Source organism: Dunckerocampus dactyliophorus, chromosome 20, assembly GCF_027744805.1.
Source record: "Dunckerocampus dactyliophorus isolate RoL2022-P2 chromosome 20, RoL_Ddac_1.1, whole genome shotgun sequence".
NCBI classification, from domain to species: domain Eukaryota; kingdom Metazoa; phylum Chordata; class Actinopteri; order Syngnathiformes; family Syngnathidae; genus Dunckerocampus; species Dunckerocampus dactyliophorus.
In genome coordinates, this window is record NC_072838.1 from 9743381 (window position 1) to 9769735 (window position 26355).

At 40.3% G+C, this 26355-nt stretch overlaps 1 long non-coding RNA gene across 2 annotated transcripts in view; it reads right to left on the bottom strand.

Annotated features, from left to right (window-relative positions):
• LOC129173590 (uncharacterized) overlaps positions 1-26355 on the bottom strand; it is a 181004-nt gene that overhangs the window by 24752 nt on the left and 129897 nt on the right. For both annotated transcript variants that reach the window (XR_008567259.1, XR_008567258.1), the window contains exon 5: positions 13844-13961. This is a non-coding gene — a long non-coding RNA (uncharacterized LOC129173590). The remainder of the gene's footprint in view (positions 1-13843; positions 13962-26355) is intronic.

Below are 26355 nucleotides of genomic sequence, written 5' to 3' on the forward strand. Positions count from 1 at the left end.
TTCTTAATTAATCAAGCAAGCTCAAGTGCCGACGACCATCTTTTGGCCAACTCAAGGGTGCCATAATGTTACATTTTTTAGCACTTATGGCCTAGCATAGCTCATGCCTGTTCTTCCAGTGGTGTTTGTTGACAAGCTAGTCCCTTGATTGATTGATTGATGTGAGTGCGGACAGAATTCTTGATGAGGCCCAGTTGAGTTGCGTTTGAGGCCCCTGGGTTAAAGGAAGGTGAAACTGTAATATGAATAGACTTCATTCCACTGATGGTAGCAAAACTTGTACACTTATCATGATAATAAGGGTCATTCGCCACACTCAACATATTTAACCTCAAAAAAAGGTGGAAAAATACACAAACATTTGCTTAAACTGCTGTGAGGTTATCGAAGTTAAGTCTTATGACAGGTAGCAAACATCTCATCATTTTTCCTTAGTCGTTGCCGCTATGATGTCCCAGATTTGAAAGACTCCATCCATTATTTCTGTCGACTTGTTTGCCAAGAACAGCGCTGGCTATTTGGCTCAATGCTAATGGTTTGTGTATATTGGTTTGTGTGTGGTTTGTGTAAATTCCTTGTACCAAAAACGGTTGAGTCCTTTCTGCCTTTATGTGTTCAAGGAAATTGCTATTGATGAGTCAAGCAGTTCAACAGAGGAACACCGTGTCAATTTGTCGATGTTCTTCTTAAAGCATGCTTAAAACTTGTCAGCGTGAGAGCACAAGAGAACAATTTCACACTGTGTGAGGCCGTTTGATACAAGGTGTAAATATCGGACCCGAGCACACTCGTAATTCATCATCCCAAGCTCACAAATTTGGGCATCTCCGAAAATAGGTCGTCATTTAAAGCTAGGAGCTAGGGCCTGCCTGTTGCTTGTGGGCTGAAGTAGGGTTCCTAATCAAGTGGCCCGTTTTCAACTTTGTTCGTCAATGACGGACGTCAGAGGAGAACGTCAACGTCAATTTATGGGCGTACCAATCATTACCATGTTTGTAATCTACTGTAATTCATTAATAAAAATAATAAGAGTGCATTCAGTATCTTGTTGATAAAGACGTAAAGGGTCAACTATATTTTAAACTGGTACCATCTGAGGACAGCATCTGCGATGCTGGTGAGACTTTAGAGTCTGCAGAAATACGACATTGCAAAAGGTAATGAAGAAATGTCAAATTGATTATTCTTGGAGAAAATTGCATTTTAAATGTGTTAAAAACACTTATTCAGCTCTTCAGCAGGCCAACCACAAAGAAACGCAGCAGCCTCCAGGACTTAATTAGTAGTCACAATATATGTAAAATATAACGAAGTTAATGTGCGTATAGCATTTGCCTTCAGGCGTGTTTGATTAAAAAAAAAAAAAAGGGTGTTGAAGTTCAGCAGTTGATGGTCTTCAGCCAAGAACATTTAGATACGACTGCAATAGCTAAAAACCTTCAAATGCACCACCAGGCGTTGTCTTTGCCTACAGTATGTGCTGTCCTTACATTATTTTCTTGTGATCTTCCATATAAAATCAAAGGCATACTCAAGCTTGAGGGCTAAACACAATCATATACATTTATCGGTAGGGTATTATAAGTCAGTGTTGCGTCAGTGTTTCACTGCTTCGTACACGCGGTATGGAAACGAATGCAGATCACAGACTTAAACACTCATCTTTTGTCTTACAACCCCGGATATCAGGCTCACGCATGCGTTCGTATTGTTCTGAGCCAAAAATGAAAATCAAGCAACCAGTCTAAGACCCTGCAGACCTTCTCTTTCATGGACAAACCCGCCCACCCTCCTGCTGTCAGACAGCCTGCTATCTAAGTCAGGTCTCTGCAGGGTTCGTTGGGTGGGACTCTGCCTCCCGCCTCCCCTGCTTTGGCTGCCACTCATTGAGGGGGGGGAAAAAACCAGCGCTTTTCTAGCATGTTGATGAAGAAGTTGGGAATAATGCGAGTGTGAATGGTTGTACAAGTGATGGATAGATGGGTCGATTGTGTACATTGTTGATGGAAATTGTTATTGAGCCAGAGCCTGAAGGAGATGATTAAAAAGGCGTTTCATGATGTCATTAGTTGTCATTCAGTCAGATGTGTGACAGCAGGGGTAAATAGGGCTTAGCGTTATTATTATTATTATTATTATTATTATTATTATTATCCTATGGCTACTACTACTATTATTATTATTATTATTATTATTATTATTATTATTATTATTATCCCATGACTACTACTATTAATATTAATATTATTATTATTATTACTATTATTATTATTATTATTATTATTATCATTATCATTATTATTGTTATTTTTGTTATTATTATTACCCCACGACTACTACTATTATTATTATCATTATTATCATTATTATCATTATCGTTATTATTATTATTATTATTATTATTATTATTATCATTATTAGTATCATTATCATTATCATTATTATCGTTATCATTATTATTGTTATTGTTATTATTATTATTACCCCACGACTACTACTATTATTATTATTATTATCATTATTATCATTATCATTATTATCGTTATTATTATTATTATCATTATCATTATTATTGTTGTTATTATTATTATTATTATTACCCCACAACTACTACTATTATTATTGTTATTGTTATTATTACTATTATTATTATTGTTATTATTACTATTATTATTATTATTATTATTATTATTATTACTATTATTATTATTATTATCCAGCAAGCCTCACAATTCAATGACGTTAGGCAGGAGGAGAAAGATCATGACCCACCCCCATACACCCACACAAATGCAAGGTCTTATTAATTTATTTAAACCACTTTTTTACACTGTGATTCCTTCTGCACTGCCAGTCCTTTGTCAAGCTTTATGACACTCTAAAAGAACGTCCACATTGGGTATGCAGTAAAGTGCAGGAGTTGGTTGATTTCCTGTCTGTCTTTGTCCAATCATGAAATTGCTTGCTGCTCACCTGCACTGTCACCCACGTGTGGCTGAATCCGCAGACTCTCCCAGAACTTATCGGTGGCGAAATCAAATTAATGCCGCTCGTGGTCCAACTTCGACATGCGCGCAGGTTATTAATTTGAAATTCATTAAATCAAACTCATGAGTGACGGCAGCTGCCCCGGATTGGATATGACTGCGGAATTTTGCCATCTATTGGAAGGCAGCATCCAGACACAGAATAAACAAGAGAGACGGTAACTCAGGATCATTAAGTTACACCAGCGGAAAAAATAGTGTTTGTGTTTTCCCATCAACGTTAAAAGGTACACATAGTCAGTATTACAGCGCTAATGGGACTAAAACTTAGGAAGTCATTATCCTCTGCGTCATTTAGACGAGAAGTAAACATTAGAATGACTGATTTTTTTTTGTATTTGTATTTTGTATCACGGTTGTGAGTCTGTTAGGTAAAGACAGGTGTTATTTTCGGTATACAGTAATCCCCGGTTTATTGCGTTTAATCGGTTCCAGACCCGACTGTAATAAGTGAATTTCTAAGAAGCAGGATTTCTTATTTATAAGTGGAATATTTTCGTAGTTAGAGCATAGAAAACCTGTTTACAACCTTCCAAATATGTTTTTTTTAACATTAAAGCCCTCTAGACGTGAAATAACACCCCTATAGTCACCATTATTTCTCTCTTTAGAATGCACAGAAAAGGGAAAGAAATATGTGCTCATGTTTCACTAAAGGATTGTGAATGATGGGCAAAATTTGGAGGAAAAAAAAAAAAAACAGCAGTTTTCGTTTAAATATTGTTTACAAATCGGTCTAAATCTGTGCTGGTGAGCACTGCCGAGATCAATCATCCGCCTCACCGGTGCGACATATCAAGATGCTGATTAGACAGAATGATTATTGCACAAGTGTGCCTTAGGCTGGCCACAATAAAAGGCCGCTCCAAAATGAATTTCACTCAACCTGCTCATTAAACATTTAAACATTCAGGACAAGCTGTGATGAACTTTCTTGGCAACATTATTGTGTGTATTGTGTATTGTGTGTGTGTATTCTAGCAACGGAACAGGTAACACAATAAGTCTGTCTGAGCCGCTGTGTTAAATGACTAATTTAAATTTGAAAAGAAACAAAAAATAACATGCTTGTTTACTGAATCAGGAACCCAGCTGTGAATAGAAACAAACAGATAAAAATCTGGCAATTATAGCAAAGTAACTCATTCAAAAACACCCAAAAAGATGACCAGCTAACATCCGAGGCCTTGTTAAGAACAAATAACAGACCTACGGAGGTGATAAGAGGGAGGACACTGCAAAGTGCTAATTGGCTAGAGAGCTCTAATAAAACAAAATAAAAAAAAACTGGATTAACAATTAAAAATTCAGACTTTTTTTTTTACTTAACAGTCCATCATTTTTCAGTCAACTAAATTAACAAAGCCGAGCTAAATTTGGGTGAAAGCGTTTAATTTTCTTGTACACTACTGACAAAATAAGACTCACGACTCACTTCTAGCTCTGCTGACAAATGTTTAACAATAGAACATGTTGATTAAGACTAAACACCTCGAAGGTAACTCTGTCTCCTGCTTTGCATGCTTAACAAGACAGAGGCCATATCTACACAAACACTTTTGATTGGCTTAAGTGGATAGCAAGTGCATTTAAGTGTAGGAGGACCCTTTTTTTTAAACAACATTGTGTTCTTCGGCCCCGTGAGCCACATCCAGCCTGCCGGATGCTTTTAAGGTATTTAATTTAAACTTTTAACATGCAGTATAGGCCATTAACATGACTTGCAACGTTACTGTGCTGAGAGACAATCTGAGACAAACCATACGAAGTTTATGGTTAAAGCATAACGTTTTATATGCAACGAGCCAGACGACCGCAGTGCCACATCGAATCAAACGGAACACGCCAACACGTGTGACACACAACATAACCTACCTATTGCACCATGTGGGTATAAAAATAAATGCTCAAAATGAAACCCATATCTTCCCGCCGCAAAGAATGCTGGGTCGTCAAGGCAGCTTGAGAAAGTCTTTGATACAAAGCAGCGTGGGTGGGGATCTGCACATTGAACAGGCAGCGCCATTATATGTGACGGAGAGGGACAGAGAAGCAAGCTTTCTATGAGTAAACTGGAATTTTGCCTGATTGCAAAAAGTTTAGTAGGCACATTCATACACTGGACAACTAGCATCATCCAACGCACAGCAGCATCTCCCAACAGAAGAGCAGTTTCAGTGGCAGATTACTATCACTGTCCTGCTCCACTGAAAGACTGGGCAGGTCATGCGTCCCACATGCAATGCTGCTTTCTAACAAAATGTGAATTTCTCTTGGAGATGAATAAATATCTTTCTATCGATATATTTATCTTTCGCTGTTGCGTCCGCGTCAGCTAGTAGCGGATGTTTGCATTGAAACCTCTAATTAAGAGTAGCATATTCGTTGAGTTTCTGACATGACGATGATTACTTATAGGATGGGCAGTGCACACAAGTAAAACAGTCTGATGTATGGCTCATCAATGTATTTCCTTTCGAGTACCAGTAAAAGAGAGACCGAAGAGATGCGTTTTCAGCAACACGAGCTAGGACAGGATGCTAGCATTTCAATTTCAACAGCCGAGCAACCATCACGGATCACTGAAAACTTGCACCTATAGTTACAATGTCACTTTATACGAGGGGTGCTCCGATTGATCGGCCACCGATCAGTATCAGCCGTTTTCCGTGAAAAATCACGAGATTAGCATATGCCGATAAATGCCTTTCAACGCCGATCACCTGTGGCTAGCACTGTTGCAGCCCGCAGCGATTTCGTGCAGTTAAGTGAAAACAAACTGTGTTGCCCTCTGCTTTTATTAATTAATTACTAATTTTATTAGTAATTACCTATTATTTGGGTCCCCTGCCAGTCAAGGGACCTTGGAACCGTCCTGACTTTCCCCCTTTATACGGCACCCCTGGCCAGTAGCACGATCAATGATAGCATTATCAGCCAATAGCATTATAAATACATTGAAAAATGTATAATGAATCCATGCGATCGTATCTGTATCAGCCGATTTCAGTCCTGGATGATCGGTATCGGAATCGGCAGCATTAAACCCTCATCAGAGCATCCCTATTTTATACGTCTACAACTGTGCAGTACGAGACACGCAAATGCTGGAGACGCAAATCAAATGATGCATTTCCAAAAAAGTTATTGCGAGATATCCATCCCTCCAATCCTTTTTTAATGATTTTTTTATTAGAAATTATTTCCCCCCCATGTTCTTTAGGGGTCTCCGTATTATAGCAACCTCACATGTTTAAATTGCTCCTGAGAAAAGGGACCCTAGCACATACAACACATTGTGTGGTAGTTTGATTTTTTTAACCAGTGCGGGCTGTGAGTGAAACAGTTTGCTCACCCCTGATCTTTTTGACCCCAAATTTGGCAAGAAGTTTAAAAACAGCCTGCGCTATCGCTTGTAAGAGCAGAATACACCTGTTGGGAGTCACGAGTCACACCACATTTGTTTATCCTTTCACAGACACGCACACTGCAAATGTCAGTCTGAGAGGGGATAAAAAAATCATCAATGGCTGAACCATGGGGACTTTATGTCTGGCAATGACCATGGTATGGTACTGTAGATATAATTTTATGGGCATTTTGTATTTTGTACTGCCGTGATAGCCTGTGCAACTCTTAACAGTCCAACACACACATACCCACTCATCGTATGGAGACCAGTGAGGTGCAAATGCCAGGGGATGTTGTCCACTCTTGAAAAGCACCAGTGGCTCCCATAATCCTGCTATTTCATGGAGCCTCAAAGCATCCTGAAACAGAGCGGAACAATATCTCCACTGAAAAATGTCATCTGGATTTCCGACTGCAGTTTAATGACTGTATTAAAAGCCCAATTAATCTATGGTAATGATAATGCATGGTTATTACCTTGGTGCACATCAAACAAATCATTTTTTATTGTCAGCTGCCACATTACAGAGGGCATGTGTTAACATTTGGAAATGACAATTAATTAATGTAGACAGTATTCTACCGTTGTACTGTATTCTAGTGACTAATGAAATGGCACACACGTCACCAAATAGGGAAACTGTAAACTTGAAATATGTTCTACTTGAGCACGGGCAATTTTCAGTTCTGTGCTGTGAGCACCGTTCAATTCCTATCCACCCCGTTTTTGTTGTTGCACCGGAAAAGTTCTGATATCACAACATAACAAGAGTTTAAACTTAAATGTCTGATGGGTCTGGGTATGGAATAAAGAGTGGTTCAATCCTGAACGATATTGGAACTCACACAAATGGCTCACCAAGAAGGAGGAGATACGGAACAGATAAGAATGCCAAGGTAAACAGACAAAGACGCCAAGATTGATTTAATAGACACATTAAAAGAATGAAGAGAATGAAAGAAGATATGAAGAGTCTGTTGTCAGAAGGAGTCTTTCAGATGAGAGGTCAGACATCTCACAAGCAAATGGAGTTACCTTCGTTTTGCACTTTGATAAAAAAGACAAGACGGAGACTTGTTAAACTTTCCAATTGCTCTGTAAATTGAGTTTGAAAGAGCCCTTATATTCTCTTTCAGATAACTTCTTTCATCCCTTCGTCGCTTTCTCTTAAAGGCCTTGAATCGTCTTTCTACATGTCACTCGATGTTTTCTTAAGTTTGTATTGTACCTTTAATCCTTTCCTGTAGCTAAACGATATGACGCGTCGATATTCTGATGTGACAAGAGACATGCACGAGTGCAGGTGCTGTTGTTGGAGCCTATACTTCGGGGGATAATTTAGGGAAGGCCCTGTTCTGTCCCACGGAAAACAAATCATGCCCATAAAGGCATGGTTGGGCGTATTTGGTGTGGAACGACATGAGAACTCAGACCACAGCGCCGTCATTCGGGATGAAGTCGATATACAGTCCTCCCTAGCTCCTTCACGGTTGGAATTTTGCACCTTCACTGATTTTGTAAAATATATTAATTTATAAATGCAATTATTACTTATTATTAGTAAAAAATGTGCCTAAATTAAGCATTTTCAAGCATAAAAATAGCTTAAAAAAAACTACAATACATAATATAAGGCATTCAGAAGATGCATTCAAAGACATTGTGATGAGATGCAGTATTCTACACTGGTCACTAGGTGTCAGTAATGTTACTGTATGTTCGGTGAAATACACAAGCACCAGACTTGATCAGCGGAACAACAGGCTTTTATCGGTAGGTTTGAATGATCTCACAACAGGCACGATATTTTTTTTTAAAAACGCGATAGAGCGAGGGAGCGATGTTCAAACCACGATGTAGCGAGGGACGACAGTACGTGTCTTATGTTGCACAAACGGTGGCATCGAGGTAAAAGAAGCACAATGTGTTCGTTACGCGACGTTAGTTTGCGGGAAGAGCTGCTGCCAACATCGGTGTCAGTATATGTCCCGCCCTTCCTGTATGGTCTGACTGGGTGTTGACTGGAAAAATTAAACACTAAAATCATTATAGTGGAGCACTGAATGGTCACAAATAGAAGTAAAATGTATTTCCTGGAAGCTGGGGAACTGAAAACAATGTTTCTTTTGTTTTCGAGCAAGTGACTTTTTAAAATAAAGACAATGTTTGATTTTGAGAATAAGTGCAAAACTCTAATGGAAATGTGCACAGTATTGTTTGTCTTTGGGGTTCTGTTTTGTTTTTAAAGGCTTTGGAGTTAAACGTCAACTTTGAGTCATCAAAACACTGACAGCTAGCACATTAAAATCCTTCTACATTAATACAGTCATTTGACTTTCAACACTTGACAGTAACGAGTAATTTTGGACATTTTGAAAGGCCAGTTATTTGTCTGGGCATTTTCAAGATTTACAGAGAAAAAGAGAAAACGTTCAGTCAACATTCAGTCAAACAGAAAAAGGTCAAGACCAAGTTTTTCCAGACCAGCATCTCTGATCTCTCCCATGAACCTCAAAGCAGACAGGCTAAAGGGAGCGCGCCTTAGGCCACTCCTGTCAGACAGACCTCAATGTCAATGGGCAGGCATCTCTGGGGAATTTCTAGCACTGGGTTGCAATACGCCTTTGGCAAGTCACAGATGACTCAAAAGGTAAAATGAGGCCCAAATCTAACCTTGCATACTTTCATGTGCCTCGCTTTATACATTTGTGCTTGCTTCATACATTCTCATTGATTAGGCTGGAGAGGGTGACTTTCTGTACCAGTGTAAAAAGTCTGTTTTAAAAAGGTGTTGTCTGCCTTCGTTAGGTACTACATGGGGGGTGGGGGGTGAGGGCCACCTTTGGAATGTACTGCAAAAATTATATTCTTCATATCCTGTTTTGGCATTGGATATCCGGTCGCATCGGTTTATCGATCTCAACCCTAGTACGTGTGTACCAGACAGCCGTGAGTAAATCTGTTATTTTAAACCACTATTGGTCACATATGCTAGCAGGTGGTGTTCTTATATTTTTTGGTTTAAAAACTGTTTATTTGCAGCCGAAGAGGCACAGTTTTACCCTAAATACCCTACAACACTATGTCATCTACTTTGATTGTGGAAAATGGTGTTGCATATTGCATTGATGGTAGCGTCAGCAGTAACATTAAAGTTTCGAGTTGTGAGAATTTCTATCAATTTGATTCTAGATTTGCATTTATTACGTAGAGACTGAATGGTAAATTACACTTGGAGCAAAATAAACATCCTTAGAACCACTTTATTTAAAAATTAACTTAAATGTTAAAACCCAAAACTTACAAAAACCGAGGCAATTTTTCCCATGAGAAATACTATTTAAATCCACGTAATCTGTTCCAGAGACCCACAAATCTGAACAAAAATAAATTTTACATGCAGAAAACAATGCAAAATACATATAAATAATGAATACATGGAGGTTATTGTTAATGTGTACTTCCCGTACATCCTGGCAAGATTAACCAATAGTGTTTCTCACCTTCTTTATCAAATTGCTGGCACTCACAACACTCAACAAGTTATTTAGCAGTCACACTCCAAAAAAATGCACAGACAAGTGAGGCAGCAATGCGAAGGGCACTTGATTTTGCGGAATGATACAGTACTATGCAATACTGTACAAAAACCGAGACAGTGTATGAAAACCAAGGCAAAATCAAATCATACGAAAACCAAATTTTGACTATCATATTGGTGTCGAGGAAAAGGCTTCTTGAGACGTCATCTGTACTTCTGTGTAGAAGGTGTCGGACGTTTCGCTCCTCATCCGAAGAGCTTCGTCAGCAAACTAATAAGTGCTGGTAGCTTAGGCCTTAAATATAGTAAGAGTGGGCGGAATTGGTGTGCCAACACCCTCCTCCTATTGGTTCGTTACACTAAGCCTGGGCGGAGCAGTGGTATAATCCTATCCTGTTATTCACACCTACGATAAAAGGGAAGTGTCGCTCCCTGAATTGGGTATGAACGACTCTGATACTGGCTTGTTAGCATCTATTGTTCTGGCTCGGCCCTGCCTTCACCTCATTTGCAAGACTAAGAGCTGTGGGTTTTGGTCTCAGTAACCTGCTGAACACAGGGTCCAAATTGAACCTCAAACCACCATTCCGATTCAATGATGGGTTCTGTTGTTTGACAAAAATAGCTTCCTTTACTCCTCTTTCAAACCATCTGTTTTCTTTGGCCAAAATCTTTACCTCGCTGTCCTGAAAAGAGTGATTGGTAGCTTTCAGGTGTAGATGTACTGCTGATTGAGGACCACTAGCATTGTCCCTGCGATGTTGATAAAGCCTTTTTTGGAGCATTTGCTTAGTTTCCCCAATGTAGTGCTCTTTGCATTCCTCATCTTTACAGTGGATGGAATAGACCGGAGAACAAAACTTAGTGCTGACCACATCTGCCAATTACTGGAAATTTGCCTTAACACCACATATTTTCAGTTTAGAGGGAAATTCTACAGACAAATTCATGGTTGTGCTATGGGCTCACCAGTCTCACCCATAGTGGCGAATCTGTACATGGAAGAGATGGAGAAACAGGCTCTCACATCCTTCTCAGGGACAAAACCAAGGCACTGGTTTAGATACGTGGATGACACCTTTGTCATAATCAAAAAACAAGAAATTCAGTCTTTCACAGATCACATCAATGCGGTGGACACCAATATCAAATTTACTCGCGAGGACACTAAAGAAAACCAACTAGCCTTCTTAGACTGCAAGGTAATTATAGGAAAGGACAGACAGCTACTTACAGAGGTCTTTAGAAAGGCCACACACACTGACCAATACCTGCTTTTTGAATCAAACCATCCACTACAACATAAACTAGGGGTTATTAGGACCCTCCAACATAGAGCGGAACAAATACCAACTAGTGCTGAGGGAAAGAAAAAGGAGACACAACATGTCCAGAGAGCGCTCTCAACCTGTGGGTACCCACGGTGGGCTTTTAACAAATGTCAAAAGAAGAGAGTAGGGAAAGAAACCCAAAAGCCCACAGAAGCAAAAAGGAGAGGAGTGGTAGTCCCTTATGTAGCGGGGGTCTCCGAAAAACTCCAGAGGATCTTATGGCAACACAAAATTCCTACCTATTTCAAACCAGTAAATACCCTGAGACAAAAATTAGTGCATCCTAAAGACAAGGCTCCAAACCAGAAACAGAGCAATGTGGTCTATTCCATCCACTGTAAAGATGAGGAATGCAAAGAGCACTACATTGGGGAAACTAAGCAAATGCTCCAAAAAAGGCTTTATCAACATCGCAGGGACAATGCTAGTGGTCCTCAATCAGCAGTACATCTACACCTGAAAGCTACCAATCACTCTTTTCAGGACAGCGAGGTAAAGATTTTGGCCAAAGAAAACAGATGGTTTGAAAGAGGAGTAAAGGAAGCTATTTTTGTCAAACAACAGAACCCATCATTGAATCGGAATGGTGGTTTGAGGTTCAATTTGGACCCTGTGTTCAGCAGGTTACTGAGACCAAAACCCACAGCTCTTAGTCTTGCAAATGAGGTGAAGGCAGGGCCGAGCCAGAACAATAGATGCTAACAAGCCAGTATCAGAGTCGTTCATACCCAATTCAGGGAGCGACACTTCCCTTTTATCGTAGGTGTGAATAACAGGATAGGATTATACCACTGCTCCGCCCAGGCTTAGTGTAACGAACCAATAGGAGGAGGGTGTTGGCACACCAATTCCGCCCACTCTTACTATATTTAAGGCCTAAGCTACCAGCACTTATTAGTTTGCTGACGAAGCTCTTCGGATGAGGAGCGAAACGTCCGACACCTTCTACACAGAAGTACAGATGACGTCTCAAGAAGCCTTTTCCTCGATGGACAACTCCTGTACGACTGAGAGCCTACACAGACGTATCATATTGGTGTTTCTAATGGCAGAGAGGTGTATGACTTGTACTGACCGTGGTCTACCTTCCCTGCAGAAAGATAGTGGCTTGACACAATATGGACCAAGTGATGCAGGAAACCTGTGAGCATGCATGCATGCATGCATGCGGTGCACCAAAAAGCTGGTTTGTAAAGTCAGACTGGTATGTGCTGGGGTCTTAGATATTCCAATTTCATTCTAGCCACTCTACCACAACCTATTTCCATGGAAATTAAAGCATAAAGCTAAACAACATGGATTTCCCTTCCGGACACACGCAGGGACGCACATGCTCAAGAGAAATAGTGGATCATGTGGAATTTTGCAGAGCAGAATTTGCGGCATAAAACCAGCGTTGGAGGTTGGATTTCTAAATACGGAAGGAAGATAAGAGGATCAGCGTATCAGAGCCTTTGTGTGTCACTGAATCCTCACCATGTTGTACAATCATACAATGATGGACTTAGAAATCGGCAGAAACTGTGAGATAGGAAAGGTCATGTAAATAAGATTGTGATAAGATTTTGAATATCTGTTGCGAATGACTTAACTAGCAAACAAACCACAGGCGGGAATAAATTGGATATGCATACTTTATTTTGTGTAATAGCTTACTACAGCTTTATGGTAGTTTTACAGGCATTACTTATGTCGACATGATAACTTTTTGTGAATTAAGTTGTCGCTAAAATATTGTGATTTATTGTATTGATGATTTATTGGGACATGCGAGTAGTAGCGTAGCTGAAAGTAATGTTTGGGCAGCTTGAAAAAGTGTTTTCCGGTTGTGTTGCCAAAAAACATGATAAAATGATGATTAAATCAGATCAAGAAAGTATGTTTTCCACCATGTATGTGTAGTATGATGATGCAACACTCACTAGGGTGTTGGGGCAGGTCACCGCAAATGTTTATGCATGCACATACGTGCTTCTAGTAATACGGTGATTACAGTGCAAGCTCCCTCCAAAATATAATGTCCTTATTACTTATTCATAATAATATTGCTTACAATATCAGCTTATTAAGAGTAAACCATGAAACAGGAATAGCAGGAATAACATTTGACGTGCTAGATGTAATTTAAATGCATATATTGCCCGTACATGTTGGAAAATGTGTGTGAACCCATCTTTTCATGCATCATTTTTCTCTGTAGCTTATCCTGTTAAGCAACAACAGCAGTCAGCTCAGGGCACCTGTGCAAATGACCAGTAGCAACCACAATATATTGTTGGCAGTGTTACCGCCGTGTGGAAATTGAAGCATTTTTGGCTCATTTGAAAATAGTTGGAGAAGCAGGGTGAGGGTTAATGCATTGGTTTTGTATCAGGTATATCGTTTTTACTTTGTCGGATATCACAAATGGGCTCCCAGGTTCTAAAACATGCAAGTAAATGGTAAATGGAGTTTCATTTGTATAGCGCTTTTGTACATTCAAGGTACTCAAAGTGCTTTATCGCTGTTTTACCTACAAGAGGATCATCAGGAGCAACTGGGGGTTCAGTATCTTGCCCAGGGATACTTCGTCATGGTCACGGGAGGGCCGAGGATCGAACCAACGACTTTCAGGTTGAGCCATGCTGCCCCTAAAAATACAAAATATATTTGGTTTTGTTTTTGTTTGTTTTCACAGATCAGTGCATCTCTATTGATGAAGTTGACAATCCCGGTAGAGCTTCGCAGGGAGAGGAGAAGGAGGTGACCACACAAACACGAACACCCGCATTGCTTGCAGACGGTTAATCCCTACAGTCACACATGTTTAGGGATATGTGTGATTCCTGAGACTTTCTTTGAGAAATCAGGAGGTACGTACGCACACGCAGACCCACTAATGTAAGACACTTGCTTCTGGCGCAGGATGAAAAGATCTTTTTTCAAAAAGAGAGCAGCCTGAAGGGCGCTCATGCAGAGCTCATCCTGCTATCATAAGACAGATTAATTTAGACATTTAATTTTAGACATTTATTCGGGCATCAATCGATTTGAGAAAAAAAAAATGGTGGTGTTATATCCTCTCTTCCTACCCACATTCACTATATTCTTGCACTTAGGCCTTTAATCATCCATTTTCCTCTCTCTGGAGTGTAGCTAAGTAATGATCTGGTGTGGCCATTAGGATGGTGGAGGAAATTTGATAACGTGGTGGATCCCCGCATATTCACGATTCAGCATTCACGACCCTGCAAATTTGGGATTTTTGATGAAAGCATTTTTCGAACATTATTCTTTTTTTTCCATTTTTTGGAAGATCCTCCCTTTTAATCTCGTTAATTAGGCCATTTTGGTAGAAAAACATGATAAATGTAGTGAGGAATCACATAATGTCAGCATAGGGGGCAACCGCATTAAGCGGCACATTGTGGCACCCTTACTCATACATCGCAAACCAACAGGAGGTAATCAATCACAGGCACTTCACTCGTGGTGCGACCGGAAATCACACATGTGGAACACACGCTGTAAGTGTTCCACACACTACGCGGGTATTGAAATAAACGCTTACACACCAATATACCCTGCATGCAAAACAATGCTAGCATTTATAAGACATGCTAGGAAGCCCACACGCACCCTAACAGTACGTTACCCAGCATGCCTTGTGGGTTATAATATTTATTCGTGTTATTTTTTTTATTGTAGGCTTTTGTGTTAATCTCAAGCAAATTCATGTCATTAACTACAAATGTAAATCCATATTTTTCGAATAAAATATTTTTTTTTAAATCATATATATATAATATGTATATGATACATTTTAGTTTTAAAATAATACATTTAAATGTCAAGCTTTTCACCAAAAAGCACTGTTCTACTCGAATTCTGAATAAATCAGGTCCACTTGACTGACTTCTCCGTGCCCCAAGTGTTGACTTGAGTTTGATAGGATCATCACGATGAAGCATGGTACAAAAAAAACAATGACCCAGTGTGAGTGTGCACATACTGACGTTTTGCCAAGAAAATATAATACATATCATTTTACTTACATTTTTCAAAATGACTTACGAAAACTACAATACTCATTCAAAGAGAACCACTTGCCATAAAAAAAAACACAATGATATTTCATTAAAATGAAACATGATTTATGTTAGCATGTTGGTCACACAGCTGGGAGATCGGGAAGATAAGGGTTCGAATCTCCGTTTGGGCATCTCTGTGTGGCGTTTGCATGTTTTCCCCGTGCGTGTGTGGGTTTTCTCCGGGTACCACATTCCAAAAATATGCATGATGGGTTGATTGGAGACTCTAAATTGTCCATAGGTATGAATGTGAGTGCGAATGGTTGTTTGTCTGTATGTGCCCTGCGATTGGCTGATGACCAGTCCAGGGTGTACCCTGCTTCTCGCCCAAAATCAGCTGGGATAGGCTCCAGCATACTCCCGCGACCCTAGTGAGGAGAAGCGGCATAGAAAATGAATGGATGGATGGATTTCTGCACTAATGCCAAATGAGCTGTAATAAAAATAATAATAAAGCATATAAACAGAAGCAAAAAGCTTACTGACCTCGTCAGATGGTTAATTCTAGTAACCTATGCAGTAATTTTCAAGTCAGGTCACGTTCATGGAAAAAGCATCGTTAATATAAGAGGATATTCTGAATTACCGGAGAAATATGGGTCGTTTTGGGTCCGCCGCAGCTGCGACCCAAAGTTCATCATCTTCCAATCAACTGAATTAGCATGTAAAATTGCAGGCCATCCAGCTGGCGCCTGGTCTGCTTAATGTTGGTGATGATGGTGGGGTTGGTGAAAGGTCAGAAATATTTGAGTAATTTGCAGCTAAGATAACTTTCATTTGCCATCCACTCCCACTCACATTGATACAAAAGGGATCAGGGCCAGTTTTCTACAAAAAAAAAAAAGACTTACGTCCAGCTCTTTTATTACTCCATAAACAAAGTTTGGCTGGGCCTTTTGGTCTTTAACAAAACTTTACACAAGACGTCCCCACAGCAAACACTAAGCCCTTTTTGTTTGCCCCATTAGTTTTAGTAGTTTCACTGATGTTTCAGCCTACGGGGATATGAAATGGAGGGACTGTCATCCGGCATGGATGTTGGGTCTGCACAGAGCCTCTCGTGGAGATTGAGGTGTTTTGGAAGGAGTTTGAGGACTCTATCAGATCATGTTTTGGCCTCCTCTAAAAAGCGCGTTCCTTCACTTTTGCTTCTGCATATTACCTTTGATCTTCTACCTTATCTCAGTCTTATGATTCTTTTAGTACTCAATGCTTTATATGCTTCACAAACTAAACGTGTGGTTCAGGCATTCGCTGCAAATTACTGCAAAATATTCAGACTTTTCTTTGTTTTTGTTCGTCTTCTGAAGCAGACTGATCTGCAGATCTACTTGGATTAGAGTGCAGTGCAAGTGTTATTCGAAGTCTAAATTCAACATAATGACGCAGATTTGTACTTATAAGGACAAAAGCATCTAATTTATCGGTCTAGTGCTCCTTTCTCGCTACTTGACTACACACGATTCTTTCCGCTATTGATGTGTTCCAACAAGGAGACAAACTAAAGCTATAGAAATGGAAATTAATATATTTTTTTTTAATTATACATAGTAATCCCTCGTTTATCGCACTTAATCGGTTCCAGACAAGATTGTGATAAGTGAGTTTCTGCCAAGTAGTAATCCTTATTTATAAATGGAATATTTTCGTATTTAGGGGATAAAAAAACAGTTTACAGCCTTCTAAATCTGTTTTTTAACATTATTATTATTATTATTATGACATGAAATAACACCCCTCTGGTCATCTTGACACTAGTATTACCCAATATAGTAGACAGAATCAAAATGAGGGGCGGACAGGAAGTGACATTGGGAGTTCAGAGTTGAGTTTTAACTTGGCGTGGGTTATGTCACACTTTAAAATACCATACATATCGCATAGAGTTATTGAATGACGATATACCTGGACTCATTAGGACCACATAAGAACAAGGTGTCATCGCCTGCACTGTGGTGTTCAATTACAGTATAATGCACTTTTACAGCTGCACTACATTAATGCTGCTTGTTTAACAGACACCTAGACAAAGTGACACCTCAGCAGCTGAACAGACACATATGGACAGACTTTGTCACATGGAGGACAAAGGTGACTCAGTTGCCATAGAGCTACTCGGTCATTTATGCAGCATCGGTGCTGCATAAATACTGCAGGCACTGCCCTTGGTAATATAGCAGAATGTATTGTCACAGGAAAAGCCGAAGCCCTTCAGAAGTCTTTCACATTTTTTTCTTGTGTGTGTAGAACTTTAAAGAAAAGTTCTGAAAAATGACAAGCTGAGAAACCTTAATGAGACTTTCAGCTGTAATTAAAAATGGGTGCAGGAAGTGTGACTTGTGTGGTGAGGTGAGCGATCTTCTGCATTTGAAGCCAAGGCAGCATGTGAAAGACTCACTTAGTGCAATGACCAAGGTCTATTTATAATTATGGGATGAAGAATTTAAACATGGACCTAATGTCAGTTGGTTCAGGACAAACAGAAGCAGTTATTGCTTTGCTTTATATATTGCGCAATACCTATGCTCAATACGTCATTAAATTTGGGTTAAAAAAAAAAAAGAAATTAACAGATTTGTGTAGTCAGTCTGCATTAGTCATTGTCCACCTTTGCTGAAATGTGTACTTTTGATTAATAGACCCGCGGTGCTGTGCGGAAAATCCCAAATGAAGCAAGCAGTCATCGTGTCAGCGTACTTTTTCCAACACAAGCTACAGAATAAGTTGGCATACTGATTTAAATTGATGACCGTGTGTATTTATAAACACAGCATCCTCGTTAGTGTTACGGATGGTTGTCCTGGTTCGTGATAGCATCAGCTGAAAAACAAACAGCAACCGTAACAGTGTTTCATAAAAGACAATCACAAACGCGACTAAAATAGGACGACGTGTGCAATGGGCGTGTGTTTTTCCTCGTCACGACATCAAAAACGCGGCTTAGTGCCGCTTCTGCAGCGATGCAGACTCTGCATTAGTCCGTTGTGGTGGTTCGTACCCTCAACTATGGTCCTGAGCTTTGGGTAGTGACCGAAAGGATAAGATCGTGAGTGCAAGCGGCCTCCGTAGAGTGGCTGGGCTCTCCCCTAGAGATAGAGTGAGAAGCGCTGTCATCCAGGAGAAACTTGAAGTGGACAAACTCTCCGCATTGAGAAGAGCCAGGCGAGGTAGCTTGGGCATCTGGACAGGATGCCCCCTGCACGCCTCCCTGGGGAGTTGTTCTCCCCGTGAATGTGTGGGTTTTTGTCTATGGGTATGAATGGAAATGTGAGTGTGAATGGTTGTTTGTTGATATGTGCCCTGTGATTGGCTGGTGACCAGTCGAGGGTGTCGACAAGGACAGCTGGGTAGGGCTCCAGCATACCCCCAAGACCTTGGTAGGACAAGTGGCTTAGAAAATAAATGATTGAATATGCATATTTAAGCTAATTTTACATATATTTTTGCCTACATTAAGTATTTTCAAGCATAAAATATAAAAATAAACTAAAACACAAATATAAAGCATTCAGAAGATGCATTCAAAGACGTTGTGATGATATGTAGTACTATACACTGGTCACCAGGTGTCAGTAATGCTACTGTAATGTTCAGTGAGACACACAGAGTGTAGCACAATGATACCTAAGCTGGCAACTGTTACGGCAGCAACCCATGCCAAGCTAAAACTCAACTCTGGACCCCCGACGTCACTTCCTGTCTGGCCCCCACTCAGCTCCCCCAGCAGCGAAACGTATTTTCAGCAACACACAAGCCTTATTTATATCCTATTTTACTCTTCTACTCTTAATGTCTACTATATTGGATAATACAAGTGTAAAGGTGATTATAGGGGTGTTATTTCATGTCTAGAGGACTCCATAAACATTAAAAACCGTACTTAGAAGGTCGTACACAGGTTTTCTATGCTCTAAAACAGGGGTCACCAACCCGTCGATCGCGAGCTACTAGTCGAGCTTTGTGACTTTGCCAGTCGATCGTGAGAATATTAGAAAAAAAGTGTATTATTACATCAGTGCCCCCCCCCTCCCGCAGAGTGACCAACAGGTACGCATTTTGACCACTGAACACGCCCGTACGCCTTGCCGCTCTCCAGGCATGCAACGCGCAAGCTCCAGCCAGGAGCCCAGTCCCCAAAGCCCGACCAGAGGTACCATGAGTGCACACACGTACACCGGCTGACCTCTCGCTCACAGCTTGAGCGTCGAGGAGCGAGAGAGTGACAGCGGGCAGCGATGTGCCTGCTCACGCAACAGTAATTATTGCACGCTGTCGCTCAAAATCGGCCTCTGCGACCTCAAAATGAAGGCACAAATATAACTCCACAGATGCGCACCTCCAAAAACACAGCTCATTAGGACGGATTGTTGTAACGTAGCCCGTCTCCCCTCAACGACCATCGCTTCGCTGGCCCATGACACTGAGCCAACAACCCAAATAGATTTGTCGTTTGCTCATACAGCCCACGCCACAAGCTAGGCATATATAGTATATCGGGGGGGTCGATCTTGTGCAGGTTCACAACAGAGACCAGAGATCTTGGGCTCCAAAAGGTTGATGACCACTGCCCTTAAGGAATCCTACTTTGCTGAAATTCACTTATCACGGTCAGGTCTGAAATCAATTAATTGTGATAATCGAGGGATTCCTGCATTCTGATTTCCTCACAATTAAAAGTAGCTGCATGACTTAGTGGGTGTGATGCTTGTTTCTGGGCTTGGAATAATAAATCCATTCCATGAAGAGGAAGTAGAATTAAAGCAGTTTCTGCTGTCAAAAGCATCCTCATGGTTAGTTGTTGACAAATGTAACCGCTGTTAAATGCTTAAATGTCAGAATGGGCATTTATTTTTATATATCGCCCTTTATGTATTTTATTATACTTGATATATGAATGTGGGATTACTTTATTTATGGTTGTGTTAGGTATTTGGTGACATACACATCATAAGAAGAGCGATGCAACCGATGTCCTCCTATCATTCATCAACGTTAATCTTCTGTGCATCTTTCCATCTCCCCTCCCTCTATCGCCACTTGTGTCACAACAGTTTTTACATTCCCACCTCTCGTCTCCATAACGTGCGCCCCTTTTGCTCATCGTTTCCATTATGCATCGTGCCTTGATGTGCTGCATGAATTATGTAGATTACCTCAACATTTGGCTTCAAAAAGACGCATATTATAGAGCTTTGGTAAATGTCACGTAAATGAATATTGTATCCCTTCCGCGCACATTTATGTTTGCACTTATGTGAAGATTGCATAAGAAATCTAAGCGGGATTGAGCTGCGACGAGCTAATAGAGTCCCTGCGTTTTATTGTCTTTTTAAATGGTAATTGTGCAGGAACTTACTTTGGGAGCTAACTTTAGCAGGAGTTGCAGAGGGAGATGAAGACAGGAGGGTAAAAAGAGCAGGACAAAGTGACAAAAGAAAATGAGAGAAGTGGCTTGAAGGGTGTTTGGAGGGTAGCTCAGTGATGGAGGGAGGCAGAGCAGAAAGCAGGGGGAGGGAGAGGTAAGTGTAGAATAAGATGTGATATTGTTAATGCTACAGTAAATTAATATTCGCGTGAGGTCATCCATCAGGAGGAGAGCAGGCGAGCCGTGAGAAACATGATAATGGAACCTGTCACGAGGAGGGAGAGAGGAGAGGGAGCGGCGGGAGGGGGGCAGGATGTATAGGCATAAAGAAATGAGGGAAAGCAGAAACATGTGTCAAGCCAGAGGTGAGGGCAGAGACAGGGAGGGAGGAGGATGAGCGGAAAAGGATAGCAAAAGAGGGATCTTTGAGTGCTTGATGGAAAAGAAAGATGACGAGTGCAAGCACCAAAAAAGAAGCAACGGTAACACAGGACACAACATTAAGTACACCTGCACGATCTAATACAGGGGTGCCCAAGCTTTTTCCACGGAGGGCCACATGCTCCAAAATGAAAGGGTGCAAGGGCCACTTTGATATGCTTCTTGAAGAATCTTTATATTTTCATTTGTGTAATATTATGACTTTATTCCCATAATATTACAACTTTTTCCCCAACCTGATTTTCCGCAAATGACAACTTTCTTTTGTTTTGTTTGTTTTTCATAATATATTTTTTAATAATGGATTTTTTCTTTAATATTTCAACTCCATGCTACCAAAATTGCATTATTTTTCCTAATAATATTGTGAGTTGTGGTTATAAGTGGTAAAATTGTGACTTTTTTCCTCGTCACGACATCACTTTTTTTCTCTGAATATTTTGACTTTATTCTCTGAAAATTACAGCAGTTGTTTTCCATTTCTGCTGTTTTCCCCGCCCACTATTTAAACTTTCTTCTTGTAAATTTAATTCTTGTAATTAGGACTTTATTCCTTTAATATTTCGCCTTTGTTCTTGTAACATTATAACTTTTTCTGCAACCTAATATTCCAAAAATCACTTTACTCGTTGTTTTATTTGTTTCTCATAATATCACCACTTTTTTAAAAGTATTTTTTCATTAAAATTTTAACTTTATGCTTCTAAAATGACATTATTTTTCCTCCATTATTACATTATTCTCGTCAAATTATCACTTTTCCTCATTGGATCACACCTTTTTTTTCTATTTTGAGTTTATTGTCTATTTTTTTTACTATTTTTCAGTTGTCTTGTTAAATTAGACTTTTAGAATGTGCCGCGGGCCAATAAAAACATTTGCCGGCCACAAATGGCCCCCAGGCCGCACTTTGGACACCTCCGATCTAATGCAAGACCCACATTTGCCTTTACTAAAATAATACTGTTAAATATTGACTGGCGTTCATTCACTGGCTTACTGGAAACCAGGGGTCACAGGGTCACCGGGGCTTGTGGCACAAAGCAAACTGAACATCAGTATCAACATGTTTTGGCAATGGATGTTTCTAAAAACATGCGCAGTAATCAGGGGTGCTTAACAGACACTGCATCCCCAAACAGAGCCGATGTGAGATTAGTATGATCAGTAAGGCAGCGTGATTACCCCCACCTCCCGTTTGCTTGTGAGGTTCATTAGTGGATGTTTTTCAAATTTGTTGGTTCTTTTGAGTTATTTGTTTACTTCTACTATGCAAGGTCGCGGATATCATTAATAACCAGCGCGAATAACAACTGCATGAACAATACAACACATCTAAATTGCTCACCTGTACGTGTGCTCGTGCATGAGCAATCGAGCTACTGACTTTGCGGCCTCCCATGATCATGTCGAAGTATCCCTGGGCAAGATACTGAACCCCTAGTTGCTTTATGATGCTGCGTCATCAGTAGGTAAGTGTGCTAACAGTGTCAAAGCACATTTGGAGGTGGAAAAGTCGAAGACCACTGACCACTGTTGGGGATGTGCGTACGTAATTAAAAATCACAATGCTATCGTGCCAATCACGTGAAGTTTTAAGATACCTCCTAAAACCTACGGATTCTAATAGATTCTCATAGAAGGCCTTCTTGACACAGACACTCACACAGCACAATCAGTTGCACAACAGGTACATATGACTGATTAAAAAAATACCGGGAGACACAAGCTTAACGCTCACTTCCACACAAATTCTGTAAGTCTTTCACTTTCTAGAGGGGCGTGGCGGATGCTATATAGACACTCTGATTTTCCTCATCGATCATAGAGTCCAGCGCTGTAAGCGCTGCGCTGGAAATTGTTGAAATTGTGCGACCGTCGACTACTTCTCCGATAGCAACGCGGTCCAAAGAACCAGGAAGAGGAAGGCTAAAGAGCCCCGATAGCCCTTACAAAGTGAATTTTCTCTGTGGGTTATTATAACATATCTACCGTATGAATGTATTTCTTTTAATTAAAGAATGAAGTATGTTGTGTATGTGACAAAGGTGTAGTCACAGCCTGTCCCTGGTGTGTAGATAGGAAGGTGTGTAGGTTTAAATGTATTAATGCTAATTCTGAATGGAGTAGGTGGAGTAAACAGAAATATTGTAGTCTCAACAGAGTGTGTATGTGGGAGTGTAACACTAGTCTTTGGGGGACTTAAATCTGCTTACAAGGTCACATTGCGGAGACTCACCTTCCTTTTGTGGACAATCAAGTCCCAGCATCATAAATCATTACATTTTAGTGTAGGGAGGGGCAAGGTTAGGTTTAAAAATAGGTGGACGTGGTTATAGAATGGAGAAGACAGGAAATGAATGTAAGTCAATGCAATGTCGTCTGAAGTCATGGAAACATGAGTCTCCCTCTCGTTCTCGCTCTGTATAATCATGTGGAATCAATCTGCAAATTACTGTGAATAATTAAACCATGGGAGTCCCGTGAGTATTATTGGATGTGAAACAGCAAAAGGAAAATGTAGGCAGGGAGTGCAGATATGCGATAGGAAAGCCACTTCTGGCAACTCTTGACACAAAACCCTGAGGGAAGAATAGACTGAGCAAAACAGGAGAGTCAAAAGACGGACAGAAAGAAACGGGGGGTTGAAGGGTGTTCTTGTCGCAACACAGCCAGAGCCAAAAAGGTGTGATTGGACTGAAAGGGAGAAAAGTGAGACAAAAGTGTCGCACGCACGCTGTGAAGAATAAAAACACAAAAAAAAGGAGACACTGAAGGGGAGCGTGACATGATGTGAAAATATGGGGACGCAGGGCGGAGGGACGAAGTGACAATAAGAGTGATAACTGATGGTTGTTGGGAATCTTTGGTCCCTGAAGCAGCTGCTTCAGTCATAACTGGGAATCTGTCCTTCAAAGGCGTATGAATTGCACGTTGAAGAGTCTGGAGAACACATCCTGTGACTAAAAGTCTTATCTAATTGGAATAATGGCTTTCAAGAAGTGGTGATGACTCGTTACTTAGACTGAATAGAACGCTACTTACAAAAAACTCTCCTACATGACGAATAAAACGTGTCACAGTACAGTGGCGCCATGGTTTTCGTACGGATTCGGTTTCGGGTGAAAATGATTGCCAAAAATATGTCTCTGTTTTCGTAGGCCCACTTTTTGAAGGATTCTATTGTAGACAAAACATATTAGCCAAAAATTTGTCTCAGTTTTCAAAGGATACGGTTTTCAAATGATTCAGTTGTCGACAAACATTTTCGCAAAAAGTATGTCTCGATTTTTGTACACCGTCAAGGTTAGCGTACGACCAATCTTTGCGCCTAAATAACTAGTCGGTTTGCCCAACTGTGTTCAGAACGTATCTTTATTGTAAAATGTGCCTGTTGCATACTCTCAACTCACACCCGGAAGTCATTTTTCCCAGTTCTGTCAACCATATACGACAGTGGTCACAAACCTTTTGGAGCCCAAGATCTCAGCCGTAACCTTGCGCAAGATTTATATATACTGTATATATATTTATTCCAATTATACATACTTATTTATTTTGTAGAAAGGCTTTTAAAGTAAATGAAACAGTGATAGATATTTCAATCTTTGTATTTAAATACAAAGCTTTGTGTTATTATTGGTTGTTGGTGTCCCCATTTCAGCTGTTTCTGATTGTGCCTTTTGCTCTATTTTTACCATTTTTGCTGTTTTGTAAATTCTATTTTGGTTCTGCAGTGACACAATGACAAATTAGCCAGGTTCCGCAGATGGCCCCTAGGCTGCACTTTGGGGCACCCCTACTCTTGTGGATCTTCGTCGGGGTCGGGCTTGTGGCGTGGGCTCTATGAGCAAACTACAAATCTATTTGGCTTGTTGGCTCAGTGTCGTGGTGACCCCTGCTCTATGACATCATCACCAGTTGACTCTGTAGTTCTTTGCCAGCTAACACAGTTACACCACAAGTCTCTCTTTTTTTTTATTATTGAGTACGGCTGCAAAATAACCCACCTTGGGCCAAAGAAAGCTGAAAATGTCCACACTTTGCTAAGGAAGGTGAGAAACACTATCACATTTAAGAAAAAAGTTGGGACAAAACACCAAGATGGTGTTTGTGTGACTTCACCTTCATCTTTGGCTTCGCCGTTTTTGCCAAGAAGGTAAAACGTGATGTTAAATGAACGGATTAATAACAAATCTGATGTACCACTGTATTACAAGCACCAGGGGGATTACATCAATGAACAAAAACATGCACGTAGAAAGCAAATTTTGTACTGCGAGAGACTTGGAAAATTGGGCTGAGTCTCTCAGGAATAACTAAGAGAACCCTCAGGTTGACCTTAACCTTCAGAAGTTCTTTTGAAAATTGTGACTAATGTTAAAAAGGTTCTCTCCAACAGCTCTTTGTGTGATCTGCATGAAACTTAACTTGTGGGAAAGTTGCCTTATGATGTGTTAAACTAGGCCGTGATTCTGACTCTGCATACTTAAACACTACACACATAATAGAAGAAGGTCACTGTGCGTTGAAGAGAAGAGAAACCACACTAGTCCGCACTCAACTGATTGCACAGTTAAAAGCTCAATAATAATTACTGGCATGTTTTGCATATACACTAATCCCCCGTTTATCGTAGTTAATTGGTTCCAGACCCAACTGTGATAAGTGCATATACTTTTGTAGTTCGAACATAAAAAATCTGTTTACGTACTTCTAAACATGGTTTTTAACATTCCTTTGGACATGAAATAACACCACTATAGTCACCTTTACACTTGTATTACCCAATATACCGTAAATTCTGGTGTATACGTCGCACCGGTTTATAAGCCGCACCCACTAAATTTAGAGGAAAAACACGATTTGGACATATATAAGCCGCACCGGTGTATAAGCCGCAGGTGTCCACGTCATAAAATGGCATACTGTGGCGTGCACGAGTCTGTGAGGACCAGGCAGCTCTTTATTTCACAGGACCCAATCATGAGCTATCTTACAATGAGCTTGCCATTGGAAATCGCAGGAGGTCTTTACATATAACAGTATAACAACATAACAGTCATCTTACCAACAACACTAAATTCATCACACCGCAACTTAATACTCCACAAGGTGTACCTCAGAAATATATGTACCAAAATTAGT